The following is a 15,312-nucleotide window of genomic DNA, read 5'->3' on the forward strand; positions in this document are numbered from 1 at the left end:
GAGGACAGTGCTAGCAATCTGGAAAATTTGGCAACATTACTCATTGTAAAAAGCCTATTTACATATATTAAATATGCCTTGCTAAAGTCTAACAACTAGACATCCCCGAACATCCTGGCAGCGCTGAACCTCTCAGGTACCCCCACAGCACTCAGCATGCCTCTGCTGTTTGGCTGGGTTAATTTATGGAGCTGAGTCAGCTAATAATCACTGCGAAGAAAACAGATCCAGATGTTTACTGTAAAGCACCGAGTTCTTTGGACAGGGCCATTTACCATCACTGTAATAAAGCATCGAGTCAGGCAAAAGACCCATCTACTACAATACTCTGTCTGTCCTGCAGCAAATGTTGGGTGAACAGCATAAAGAGAGGGCAAGCACATGGTGATACTACCCAAAATACTCTCCCAGTCTTCAGTCAGCTGCAGCATAAATATTCCTAAACCAGTGACGGTGGCTGTTTTGAACAGCCTGGACTGAGTTTTATTCTATTAATCTGTCCAGTAAGTTTTGAATCCCTATAAACACTTGCATGTATAACCTCTCGTGGTAAGGAGGTCCAATGATGTGGCAAGGATCTTCTTCCAGTTTATCCTGGTTGTCTGCCTAAAGCATTAGTTCTGGGGGAGGGATTACACAGTGGAAGGTGTAGATCAACTCTTACTACACTCTTCAGGCTGCTTCCAGAGGCACATAAAGGAGATGTCCACACAAGCAGGCTTTGAAAGCAGGAGCAACTTATATTCAGTGAGCAAACTGTAGCTGGGAAGCAAAAAACAAGGTTTTGGATGAGTTCTGGTCTCCTCGCTACATTTTCTCTCTTCATGTGCTTGCAGCTTAGTCTGCTTTAAAAATAAGAGCACTTGTGGTTTGAAACAACTCAGCCTCCTTTGAAAAACGATGTGAATGTTCAGGTAGGGCTGGACAGAGTACAGCGCATAAAAAAATTCAGAGCAGTTTTAAAATCCAGGTGTGCTTCAATTTGCTGTGCTGTGGGACCGACCCACTGTTGGGTGTCAGTGCTGATACTTGTAGTTTCTCCTGCAGTTGTCACTCTCCAAGGCAACTCCTACCTGCAGTACTCTTGCATGTTGATCCCAGTTATAATTTATCAATGTTACATCTGCCCCATTCTGTACTCTGATTAAATTAGAATCCCATTAACCACGGTTGGCTGTCAGACAAAGGAAATGTCTGATCTTATTTTCAGTATAAGACATGCCCTCTGCTCTGCTGCACGTCAGAAAATTTCAAAGGAGTGATAAGGCTGCAGTTTTGATAGGGTTCCTACATTTCTCCAAGGGTTTGTTGAAAATGTGGCAGCTTGGTAGTTGAATATTAGATTATGAAATTGCACAGTGTGGTGTCCGTGTATTGTCTATGACATACAAAGTACTTGCTGAAGAGTTGTCCACTCCCTGGCACTCCTGGAGAGCAACCCTTTCACAGCAGCAGGCAGCAGCCACCCTCCAGTGATGCCACAGCAGGAGGAGGACCTGAAGCAAGCCACCCCTTCAGTCCATCAGAACAATCACGCCAATGGAAACTGTGTCCTATTTCAGGATACGTGGCAAACCAAGTTTGGCAGTCCTTTGAGAAGTACTGACAAAACCTGAATTGAATGTGCTTTGTGGGTTTTTTTTCTTTTTATTGAAAGAGCAGGATATCAGAGCATTTGTCTCAAGGACCATATGTTGAATATTCCCTTCAGCACTTCTAATACAGCCCACAGGCTTGCCACAGCGTTCAAAGGATTCCTTACACATGTCAACCTTACCTATATTATCTGGTCATGTTCCTATAGGGATTACAAGTCCTTTCTCATCAAACATTATTTTAAATGCAACATGATTTGCTGTTTCATGTTGAGGATATTTGTCGAATCATCAAAATCTCTGCTTACTTGCTATTGTGTTAATATTTGCTATTTTCCTTTAAAAGGCAGTCTGTCTTCTGCAGTCTTCCCTTGAAATCAGGTTGCTTAACAGCTTAAAGTCTTTAAAACAGTGTTCGCCCATTTTGTTCTCTTGGACCATTTTGTGCTTTCTACTAAGCACTAATAAACCAAAACTGAAATACAAGATTTTATTTTTTTTTAATGTTCACTCCTTAACTGTGTATCCTTCAGGTTGGGCTCAGCTAATCTCTGGATTTCAGCATCAAATTTTATGGTATTTATCTGTAAAACTCATTTGTACTACACAATACTCTCACTTGAGAAAATCCCCAAATCAAAAACTTTTTGTACTGGGGACATTCATTTTCTGCTATCAAAGGAAAAAAATAAAAAAAGAACTTCACACCACTAGGCAGCTGCAACCTTTTCTATAGACCTTATTTATCCAATATTAGCTGAATTGTGTATTCCACTTTATAGAAGCAGAATGAAATCCCTGCTCTAAAGCAAGTGTCTGCAATGCCTGTAAATGTCAGTCCGCCCTCTCCAGATCAAAAATTAATTGTGCACCCACCATGAGAAAGTGAGCAGGTTGGAGCACTTACAATATTGTGCTCTGTCAGGTTATTAGGTTTTCACCTCAGGAAATTCAGCTTCAAATGCCATGTAACCCACCTTAGCTGGTCACTCTGGAGCATGTATGCAATATACCCAAAAAGTTAATAAAAATACGTCAGGCACCCCCCCCGCTGACAGCTATTTAATTACCAATCATTTGCTGCTCACACAGAGGAACAGCGTGTTGTCCTCTTGGGTGCTTCATTAGTACCATCCAATTTTGGCTATGTCAAGGTTTATTTTGTGGTCAGTCCTTTGAAAACAGAAAAATCAAATACAATAAAAATATAACCTGTGGTGTTATACTTGTCAGGGTAGCAAATATTGCCCTACTGAAATCAGACCTTCCAGCCTGGTTTTCACATGTTTATTGTTTCTTTTTTTTTTGGTTTTTGTTGTTTCAAACTATAGTGAGGATAAGGAAATTTAAAAAAAAATTTCGGGTTGTATTGTTCTTCAGCAGAGTGTTATGCCCAGGGCTTTGAGCTGCTCTGCCACGACAGACCTGCAGGGGATTCTAGGCGTGCTCAAAGGGTTAATCCCTCTCCTTTCATCCATGGCATAGCTCATCAATTTATTTGGTCTCCCTCAGTCAACCCAAAGGTTAGTGAGCACCAGTAAGCATTACAGAAATGCAGTGTTTGCAGCTGATTTAAGACGGGAAGGCACCAGCTGTGATGCAGTGCTTCCTTCTCCTCCCTTAATTTAGAGCTCCATTCTGGCCAGTGGTGTTTAAATAACCAGATCCCATCCTATGCTCAGAAACAGTGAGATTAAAGCGAGGGACTCCTGGAGAAAATCTCTTTGGAGCATTTAGTAGGTTCTTGGGCCTCTTCTGCCCTCACATTTTTTTGGTTTTCCTTGCTCAGCATGATAATCGCAACGGCTCCTGGATTTATATACTGGAAGGGGATTAACACATGCACAACACTATCTTTCTGAAGGTGCAATTTATGTTTATCTTCCTCCTGCTGATAGTCCCATCTATTGATCTGCAGCTGCTGCCTTTTTACCTAAGCCTTGCTGCAGAGGGAGATTTAGTCAAATAAAAGGTCCACACCTGTTCCTTCTGAATGGCTCAATGTTCTTTAAATATTTTTCCAAAACAGGACTGTGGCTCTGTGCCAGAGCCACAATCATCTCATCATTCATTCCACCTGGTCAGCCTTGTTTTTCATGCCATGGTCACTTAATAAGGATGGCAGCCCTGAGCAAATTGGGCATTTTGTCTCTGCTGTTGGATCTGTTCTGAGCTACCTGTTAAGACTATGTTTTGCTGGGAAGGAACTGTGTGGGTAGTACTGTGTTTGTTTTCCGGGATATGTCTGTATGCCACTGCAATACCTGCTAGCCACTCTAAGCTCCAGCTCTAGATTTTTTCTGCTTTTTATTGAATAGTTGACCCTTCATTTCTGTTGCAGCAAATTGTTTTCTAGGTAGGTGGTATGTGCTGTCAGCCAGTCCAGGTCACCAACACCTTCAGCTGGTTTTACTAATTCTTTTAACTTGTTGTATTTCCAGCTAGGCCCTGTGGACAATTGTGGCATTTTATTGTGGCCAAAACCCAGTAAGCTCAGGCTTTGCAACTATATGCAGGGGCTTTACGGTCAGTGACTAATTCTTTTAGGACTTTCTTTCCAGAGTTTCCAGAGGCTCAATGACAACTTTTGGTGCTTTCCTGAAAGCTGCAGCCATCCAAGCTAGAGAAGGCTCAGATTGGTGTTCCTTTCCATAGCTGTGTCTTCTTCCCAAGCTTGGTGAAGGGCTGATTCCAATGCTGATGCTCTAACTAACTGTGAAGAAGCTATCTGAAGAAGATAGCTGAAGAAGCTCAGCTATTTCCTGAGCTAGCTCCAGCACACAGAAAACATCCTTTGGAAAATAATTGTGCTTGGGATCACTGCTGTTGTGCATGGATGTTGCTGTGCACTAGCAGTAAGGTTTTGTGTCTTGCTGAGCTATTTCACGGTTGAGAAATGCATGGTATTTCTGTAGCAGTGTTGGTTCCATGCTGTTCTATTGCTTGGCTTTACTCAAGATATCTTAATAGAAGTGGTTCTTTGGCTGGCATGTTCCCTCAGCTAGTTTAGATGCTGGACGTGCCAAATGCTAAGTATTCAGGTGTTGTTTTTTTTTTAAATTCTGTTTGGTGAGTTTTCTGGACCCAGTCCTGATACGCATATACAACAGTAATTAAGTAGGGATCACAAAGTAAATTTATTTGTATAATCCAGAGAAAAGTTATTAAGAAACATTTTTATACCCTGCTTTTTCATTAAGAATGTGGCCTCTTCAAAGCAAAGTGTTAGTGGGAAGGCACAGATTTTTAAGAATATTTTCTTAGATCCAATTCTAATTAAAGCTAGAGAGCTGGATCAACCTCCTGAGTAACCGGATGCTGGTATTTCAGGTTAAAGTCTTGGGTTCAATTTCCTCTTTAAGATCAGCAGACCAGGAACTTGAATCCAGATTCTTTGTGCACAGAATATGTTCTAATAATGTTGTAGCTGCTGGGGAGACACCAGCCTTTTATGATCTTATTTTGCATAGAATATTTTGGAAGAATTTGTGCTATTCCTAACACAGATTGGGGCAAAAATATTCTCAAATATTTGTGCAGAGGGAAGCATTTCCCTGCCCTGCTGTAGTCCAGACTTTACAGTGGATAAATATACAGATATTGCAATGGTATTTGCAAACTCTAAAATACAAATCCTTATCTTTCCTTATTTCATATTTTCTCAACTCAAACCTCATCTTTTCCACAGCTTTTAAAGAAAAGCTTTGCTGGTAACTGCAGCAGGAACAACCAAATCTTGTAATGTGGCATAAAAATCACCTATACAGAGCTCCAAAACCAGGTTGAAAAGTTAATTACACCTTCTATGCTCAGATGTAGCATTATTGATTGGGAACACCTCTTTAATAAGATGATTTTTTTTTTCCATCCTTCCAAGCTTTATTGCCCTGATAGTCAGATCTGCTTTCAAAAATCAGTGGCTTTGAACTCCACTCATCAGTATAAATTCATTAGCTGAGTTAATCTTGGTTTGTAGAAAATAAGAAAGGTATATTCAGTATTATGTTCCTGGAAGTATTTCCAATCTCTGGCGAAACACTGTGTTTTTAATGGCTTGAAATCATGTTTTTATCTTGTTGCAATTGAGATGGGAAGAATACAATCTATAATGCTTTTCTTTTGCTATGTCTACCTAAGTGCCAACACTGTACTTTAAAAATATTCCTATACCTGAGGTTATTAGTGGCATCTATATACTAGAGGAATAGAATATGTTTACCTTATAGATGTAATTAGTCACCTACCCTCTTTTTTCCATCTTTCATGATGAAAGCAAATTCTAACTTTCTTTTCTGCCTCTTTTCCCAAATTCAAGCTGGCAGGCAAAGATTCACCACGGGAAATAATGCCAGGTGCTTTCTCTGGGGATCCTTTTACCTTGGCTGCTGACTTACAATTCTTTTTTCCCCCTGGTTTAAGGTCTGATTGAAAAAAACCATTCATTTGTAGTTTGCTAAATTTCAGAAGTAGAAAAATGCAAGGTGAGGAGGAAATGCACTATCTAAATCAAGCCATTAAATTTCACTGATTTAAGAAGTCACCGCATCTTTTTGAGATACTTGCTCTGTTACAGCCCTCGTGGAGGAGACAAACACTTTAGTTAAGCCAGCTGTCAGGTTTAGTGGAGCTGAGCAGTATATTACCCTCCCTGCCCAGCGGCATGCTAGTAACTTCAGAGCTCAGCCGCAGATCATGTGTAAATGGTACCTTGTTAAAGTGTTACCTTCACATCTAGAGATATTAGCATCTCTCAGTGCTTGGCATATTTCCTAAAAGTTTACAACAGCCAGTTCAACTTCTAGAATAAAAATTAGCGTGAGGATGTTGGCACATCTGCTAATATAGTGAGTTTGAAACTCTGAGAAACAGTCAGATGTAGTTGCGCTCTGCATCCGTTACTCTTCGTTCCCACTAAATACCCTAACTATAGAGACAAAAATCTTCATTTGAGCTTTTTAATCAGGGAGATTATAAAAGCAGCCACAATGACATATTCTTGACTGTGAAGGGGAGCAACCACACGTGCTTTCCAGGTGTCCACCTATTTGGTGACTCTGACAGAGCCTCCAAAGATGAACAGCATCATGTTCACCACAGGCGTTTTCCACAAGAAATACAGCAACCCTTGAAGGACCTTTCCTAAGCAAGCACAGGCCACTGAACTCTGTAGTACAAGTCAAAATTGCCACCTTCTAGGATAGTCATGAATATTAAATCACACATGATTATATGGAAGTTGCCCCGCCTTGCTGAGTAAATGTGCTTTTCCTCTGTATTCAGTCTTTTTGGGTGAAATAGATTTGTAGCAGTGTTTTGGTTTTGTTAATATTGGAGAGTCAACACAGGTCAGTGAGCAAACTGAATTGTCGCCTGTCTGTGTGAAACAGAATTGCTGGCTGCGTCTTAATCGGCGGCGAGCCTGGGGAGTCAGAAAAACCTTTCTCAGCCCCTCTTCTCTGCTGCGTGGGCAAAGGGACTTTCTGAGTGCTGGTATGAAGCTTGCTCACAGCAAACAGCTCCTCGGGAGTAGCCACTGCTCCTTGGCTTGTCCAGTCCTCATAGAATCACTTTGCACAGGGAAAGGAAAGAATTTTTTGTCACGTTTATGTTTCCTAACAGACATCAAAAGTGATTTCCTGAAATTAGTGCAGTATAAAATTTTAACTCGCTTTGTATAGCTTCACTCTTTTTAGAATTTTTTTTTTCTCCTCTATAGTATGATGTGCTTTGGCAAAGGCAATTTTATTCTTTTATCAGCAGCAGCTTGGGATGGGCATAATATTTACAAATGATGCCATGAACAAGTTATGCAAATCACCCAAATGAGAACCAGTAAGCTTTTATATGCTGCCAAACAATCATGTATTGTAGAAATGCCACATTTTACAGTCAATTTGAGAAATGTTTTAGAGACTTTAAAACATTAGTGCCCTATTTTTCATATTGCTCAAGATATACAACAGGATTCGTTAGTACCATGAGTCCAACAATGCAACCTTTGGAATAAGAAGGAAAAAATAACTGTAATAGATTTTAGAAACCTAAGTGACTTTGAAAAGCTTCTTGGAACTTCATAGTACTGTCGGTTTTTTAAAGATCTTGTCTAAAATTGAAAACCTGTATGACTGCAAAGAGGCAATCTGTGCCTTTCTACTAGTATAAAAATACCATTTCTTAGTGCATGTAAATGAGCCATTATAAAATAAATCAGCAAAAAGTAATGGATTCTCTTAACATATTAAGCTCTCCAAAGGGCTCATCTACACTGCAGAATTTACTAGTGTCTGAACTGAGCTGAGGATCAGTGACTGCATGGCCACATTAACTGTGATTTTTAACGTTGTTCCACGTTCCCTTTGGCAGTATCCTGAAGAGCATCAGTTTTAGGAGGTTCTGGCTACTTAAAGTAGGGTTCCTGGGAGCTGCACATCCAAGAGAGATTTGCAAGACCCCCCCTTTCCTAATTCACTGTGGGGCTACTGGTGAAAGACCAGTGGAGCCAGCTCAGCGTGTCAGCTTCTACACTATCGCTAGCTCATTTTTGAGTGGCTTACCTAAATTTGAAGACACTATTGAATTATTTTTAAGCTTTTATTTTTCCAGCTCACAAGGGGCATGTGGAGTCTTGGATTAAAAAATAGCACAAATTTTCCCTTGGAAAGAAAATTGCTAATCACAGTAGTAATCCACACAACTATCCTCCCCAAGTCAAAGGAAGAAACAAAGGAACGTCTTGGGAGGAACATAAGCAGCAGCAAATATTTAACTGGTAGGCAGTGGCAAATTTGTGGGAACTACAAAATAATAACTTTAAAATGTGTTTCCATGGTTTTTTTTCAAGCAAAAATGTTTTCATGCTATAGTACATCTGAAATCCTTACAACAGCTTTCCACCCTCTCTGTAAAGAGATAGGAGAAAGGGCTTATTTTCTTAAAGCTCTTCTAAGACTTTGTCTTCCTGCCAGACTTTATTAAAGGGTTACTGAGTGACGATACTTCTTTTCTAGTGTTTTACTCAAGTTTTGTACTGAGCCCAGTGCCCTTGTTTTGTGTAAGACTGGTGGTGTGTGTCTTCTTTTTTAGCAGTGGACTGTTTACTGATGGATAAGGCAGAGCTCGTGATTTCCTAACCTTGGTTTTCCAGCAAGTCTTTTTTGTTAAGGCGCACAATAATTTTATTTTGCTTGAAACCATGACAGAAGTACCTGCGCTGAGATTGTGGACGAAGCCCCAGACAGGCCCTGCCAGCAGTGGGGACAAGGGGAGGGCAAGGGAGGACATTTGAGAGGTAAAATTAAATGCAGAGAGTTAAGTATGAGGTAAAGAAGAGGGGGCGAGAGATGCCTATCCACGTAGTAAAACCACTATGAGGAAAAACTGGGGGGGGGGGGGGGGGCAGGGGGAGGCGTCAGCCTAGCTAGCAGGTGAGGAGATGGGAGACGGCCATCTTGGCTGCAGAGGCCTGTGGTGCGCCCATTGGCACCTGCTGGAAGTAGAGCCCTTCCCTTTCCAGAACCTTCTCTTTGGCACGACCGGTGGGGCAGCTGCGGCTGTGGCTCCCCCACGCTGCCTGCCCATCTCCATCAGCCTCCTCTGCTGGGCAGAGCAGAGGTAACCAAGTGCCCTGAGAGGCTGCCGGACACCCAGAGGAGAGGCCTGCAGGGAGAAGCCACCGCTGAGGCCACGTAGTTGGGGCAAACTTCACATTTCAGTGAAGGCGCTTCCCTTCAGCTTGAGGCACCAACGGTATCGGTGAGGTGAGATGGTGCTGGTGTTTCAGTTTTCTTCATTTAATTGGGGCGTAAAAGTTACCGAGTTTGCTGCCCTGAGGGGAGTACAGTCCTGAGTACTGCTGGCTACAGGCCGAGGGCATCACACTACCTGTACAGCAAGCAATTACAGGTCATTTTTGTGACAGTGTGTCTTCGGAATGATTACTTTCTACACAAATTGAGTTCAGTATCATGTGCTACTACAGAAAGATATTAAAAATTGTACCTCCCTGTACCCTGAAGGACCACAGGGCCTCTCTAGCTGCGTCTTCTTCCCTGTACTTTTCCCTGTTCAGTAAACATCCTCCCCCATTACTGCACAGGGGTCTCAGGTGTTACCGCTCCAGCCTGAAACCCTTTGAAACCCACCTCCTGTCCTTACTGCCAGCAACAGTGACATAGTTACAATCGCTTAATTCGTTAGGCCTAAAGTGTTGGACTGAATGAAAAGGTTACCTCTGCTATGAAGGACCCAACAAGTTTTTGGCATCGAGAAAGTAACGATTATACTTAGTTCTGCTGGCAATGTTATATTATGAGCTATTTCACCAGTGCTACGGCATGTGGAATATATATTGCACATGTTCCCGAGACAGGAAGGGATGATGAATGGGTAATATGTGGCCTGCTTTCTGCTTCTGTTGATAAGTGACTGATAAAGCTGACAAATAGCTAGATTAAGTAAACAGAGCCTACATAACTCATTCAAAGTGAATAACTGTTTACAAATTATCAACTGTTATCTGCAAAATTTTCAATTAGGAATGATGGATCCCATTCCTGTGTAGAAATAATGGGCCAGTGATTACGTGTATCAGGTATGTGAACAGTAAAGTTGGCCATCTGACAATGCTCATCCTCAGGACAGGAACTGGCAAGAAATAGAAGAGAAACAAATGCTCTTTGGACCAAGTGCAAAAATTTTTTACTCCAGCAAAGAACAAGAATCTGAATACAATAGAGGCTTCGGGATTTGGCTCCTAAATACAATCAGAATAATTTGTAGGCTCTTTTAGAAGCTATTGTAACTAGTTACTACTTGAGGACCAATTTCCATCTCATTCCCATGAGTAGTGTTTGCGGAAAATGTAGAATGTGTATCTTTTTATTAAAACAGAAAGAAATGCCTGCTAATATAATACCCCTTCATTTCATAATTCACTGTAGGTTCAGAGCTGTTGATGTTTTAATCTCATGTTTCTTTGTCCAAAGTAAAAAGCTGAGTACAAATGATGTGAAGTTAAACAGATTTAGTTCATCAACGGCTGTGTAGTATTTGTACCCCATGTTAAAGGTGGGTGAGGGTTTATGCTAGGCTCTGTATGATCAAGTGCTTGCTTTTAATTTAGTGAGTCGTCTCTGCAACATCCTGATAACAAAACATGGCTTCAGATTCCTGAGATAACATTGAGTGCCAATTGCACATCAGAGAGAAAATAACTTGGCTTGCAATAGCCTAGATTGATCCACAAAGTAAGAGGTTATAAACTGTAATGGAAGTGCTGACACAACCAAACGAGATAATACACTCCAGTACAGCTATCAGCGCAGATGGAACATGCGGCTCTCAAGTGTCTCGATGTGGTCTGACCACTCGTGCTGGAGTAGAGCTATCAACGCGGGGGAATTAAGGTGATGCATGAGAGCTCAGTGGGCCTGGGTGCTCTCCCTCTTGGGGGTTTGGCACCCTCTGCTGTCCAGTTTTTGAACCAAAAAAAAGCAGAAATCGGACTCCACAGAGGACATAAAAGAGCAAAGGAAACTCTTAAAGCAGCAATTTTGGCAATCAAACCCCCACACTCTTGCTGCAGCAAACTGTGAATGTTTAAAAGAAGGTATTTTTCTTGCTTCACAATAGTAATCACATAATTGCATTGACTCTGTTTCTCATAAATAAGGTGACCAAGTCTTGGCTCCTAGTCCCACCATAAGGCTTCCTGACCATTCATGTCAGATGCAAACAAAGCACAAAGGCTTTGGTCCTGGAGGGGTGTCGAATATGCTGGGACATAGGGAGGCTTTTCCTGCCTCAGCAAGGTCACACTTGTCACAGAGTTGAACCAACCCTGCCCCAGTGGAAATGCTGTGGAAATATGCGGGTTCATACCTAACATCTGGCATGACTGTTCTTGCTACACAAGCATCTTGTGCTGCAGCTGATAGCACTGAAAATTGTGTAGGGCACCTTCTGCATGTTGTAGCTATTTAGCTAAATGTTTACTCACTCTAGGTTTTTTTGGAAACAATTAACAAATGCTCTCCTTGACAGTGAGACGCAGAGCTTCGCTTTTGTAACAGGAACATGAAGGAGCACTTGGCTCTGCAGTAAGGGGAATTTAAACCAGGGAACTCTGGGAAACAGGATGCCCTTTTCTATTGTGTAACTACCTCCATTGATTACCTCCTATATTTGATTGACAAGGTGAAAAGTATTCCATAGAGTAGGCATAGCAGCCTTTAAGAAGCAGCCTTTGTTTGTTCCTTATGTATTTTGCTTTTTGGATGTGCACGTGCACACTATATTCAAAATAAAAACAGAACTTATCAACCAGATCTGCAACACACAGAGTGCCAGTCTTCCCTTCGCAGGATATCAGGAAACCAAGGCTGTGCTTCCCAGCAGAGGTCCTTCAATGGCTTCAGTTATTAAATGGTTTCGGTTATGGCTTTATCATTTTGAGTTTTCAGTGGCTTCAAGTATGAGATCAATGTTGGCTTGACAAGAGTAGGACAAAGCACCCTTCTTCTGAGGGCACAGAGAGAGCTAGATCCTGACAGACATTCCTTCATTCCTTCTCGGGTTAGCTCAAGTTCTGTGTAATGTTCCTCTGGCAGTTACTCTACAGGCCAGAAGTTACGTGTAATCCAAGGATATCTATATATGTATATATAGATACATTTCTGCATAAGGCATGCTTCATGGTTTTCGTATGTGGTGGGGAACCCCTCCCCCCATACAAGTCAGGGGCAGCAACAACTTGCCCTGCGTGCCCTGGAGCTGTGTGGTTCTCAGGGTAGCAAATTCAACAAGAGGCTGTTCTCTGCGGGAGCTGGCTGACCATGCCTGTGCCTGCTGATGTCCACTGTGTTCCTAGGGAAAAATAATTTGGGCAATGCAGCTATAGGGTAAATTGCTGCTTATTTCTTTTATGTTTCACTTCACTACAGCAGTCTCCACTCTACTTCCTTAACAGAGCATAAATAAATGGATTTACTAATCAATCACTTTCCCTGCCATACTGACTCCGCTTCTCCTCACGTCTTCTCAGACCTGGGAGGATAACTAAAGACTCAGAATGCTCATACTCATTTCTCTTACAAGCAGAAGAAAATACACTGATTCTAAGAAAATTCACATTTGGAAATAGCTTTGGTTTTCTGCTGCAACAACTGTGATCTTCTAAGTAGACTGCAGCTCTTCACGTTCAGTCTCAATAGAAAATAAAATGGAGGAAGTGCAGAAGGCAGCACTGGCATGATTTGCGTGCAATCTTTGAAAACAAACATTGGACAGTGGCAACTGAAAACCAGCTGCAAATGTTGTGTTCAAGTCAAAGAAAGAAAACATGACCTTGTGGAAAAATAGCCCTCACTCTAGTGCATATCTGGGGGGTAAAAGAAAAAAAAAAAAAAAGAAACCATTATTTTTAAAAGGATGCAGAATTATATAGAAACCTGGGTGGTAGGAAAAAGCTAAATAAAACCCAGAATCCTTATTTGAGATCTCCAGTGAGTGGAAGCCATGGTACCTAACACTGTCTGCACATGGGGCAGTCTGTTGCTGAGCTATATATTCAACCACAGATTGGTTTCCCCAAGCATCAACCAAGACGTTGTTTTTATTGATTTATTTTGCTATCTTCCCACTGCAGTGATAGGATGACAAAAGAACCACCTGTGGGTATCCTAATATATCTAATGCCAGCGGATTTTCAGGTTGAATAAAAACAATAAATCTTTCTAGGCACAAAGGGGAAACCATGAGGTAAGTTAATTTGGGAAACTAAAGAGCATGATTTAAGAATATTGGATTTGTTAGAATGGATCAGACTGGTCTTCCTGGTTTACTGTCCTCTCTCCAGAGATAGTTCCTAATGGATGGCACACAACATGACAAAATAAGCCCCAAAGTAGTTAACTGTTCAGTGACACTTCAAGGGACAGTCCTACTTTCTGATGGTGTAGCAATAATTGTGTTACACCAGTAAGCATGAAGTCTGATTCTCACTGTAGTATGCACATTACAAGTGCTCCAAAAATTAAATGGCATTTCTTAAAGAACCCAGATATAATGCAGATGCTCGTGGCTGTGCTGATCACTGCATCTAATGTGGGACACTTATTTTTCCCTACAGCAGTATAGTTAGATTTGTTTTACAACTTCCTGTTAAATTAAGGGAGAAAATGAATAAACATGTAAACCTGTTCAATTGCCTAAATATATTCACAAATCAAGGCTAAAACAGTGGCTAGTCAAAAAAGGTGTAGAGTCTAGCACGTTAGAAAGCAAAGTTCTCTTTGTGCACGGTTCTTCCAATGGGTTTTCCTGTCTCCCCACTTCCATGAAGAGGCTGAACTTGTCTTCGGAGGTGCTCCTAAAAATGCGTATTCGGCCGTCATGCTAACATAAGGCTCGTCAGTTCTAATCTACTTCAAACCAGTAGTTTTACGCTCTTGAGCTTTCTACTAGTAAAAGCTTCCAGAGTAACACACCTCTGAGACTGTATTACTCTTCTTTCCCCTAAACAGGTTCAGCATGGGCTGCAATGGATGAAGTTCCCTGCAAGTGCTGCTTTGCTAACGTAGCTCAGCCCTGACTCATTCTGAGGTGCATCTGGAAAGGTTAGTTTTTACTTTATAGGAATTTCAACTCCTGGTTTCTGCATTGTATTTCTGTGTATAAATTTTGATTCTGACCTTAGGAATCTAGGCATTTTTCTTAACCCTCGTCTTAGATTTTGATAGTGAGGCTAGAAGATGATACATACACAAGCACTGCTATTTATGTAGCTCAAGAATGCAGTTTTGCGTGATCTGGCAAATTTTCTTATATACTTAACGCTTCTTTAGATTGCTTAAAGGAACATAAATAAGGGCTCCATATACATGCTTTAATCTATGCCCTTGAAACCCCAAATAATATTGGTACTGGTTGCCTCTGTAGAGTCAAGGCAGTCATACACACGTGCCAACTTCAGACCTGCACCCTTCTCAGGCACAGGAAAAAAAATCAAATTGAAGTGAAGATATAAGAGCTCAGGAGATATTTCAAAGGAAGCCAATAAAAGAGAAAAGCTAGAAACGGACACTCACCAATAACAGGATTCTTAAAGCCTCGAATTCGATAAACCCACAAACCAAAAGAAATTAAGCAGGCTTTGCCACTTCAGGACGGCATGCTATGGGATTTTAACAAGATTCATAGGTATTAAAAAGTAATGGCATAAATTGGTTATTTAAAGTCAATATTGATTTGTTGCCAGATTCTGCTTATCAACAATTGTACTTGAGTGTCCATTTACTTTGCTCAGAAATAAATATTCCTGCCCAGCTGCATGTGTTAGTTGGAAGAGAATCAGTTTTCACCACTGGCAAAGGGACAGGTTGTTATCTCAAGCCACATGGTTCATTGATTTATCAGTGGTGGTGTAAATACAGAAATTTATAGGGATGCTGTCAAGATCATTTATTTAAAAGCTTTTTTTTGGAAGAAGGATGATAGCACATTCCCAGGTAAGAATGTGAGAGGCTTTCTGGGTATTTGGACTTACTAGTTGGTTGAGGTAAATTATCTCCATTTGATGTTTCTGGCTGGCAGAGTTAATTTATTTGTACAAAAGTATTTAATGATGCAGGGAGATTGTTATTGGTTGTTTAATTATTGTTTTGATCAGAGCTTCTGTATGGGTGGTAGTACTCTTAATAAGATAATCATACTTTTTCAT

This window comes from Chroicocephalus ridibundus, chromosome 10, assembly GCF_963924245.1.
Source record: "Chroicocephalus ridibundus chromosome 10, bChrRid1.1, whole genome shotgun sequence".
Lineage (NCBI taxonomy): Eukaryota > Metazoa > Chordata > Aves > Charadriiformes > Laridae > Chroicocephalus > Chroicocephalus ridibundus.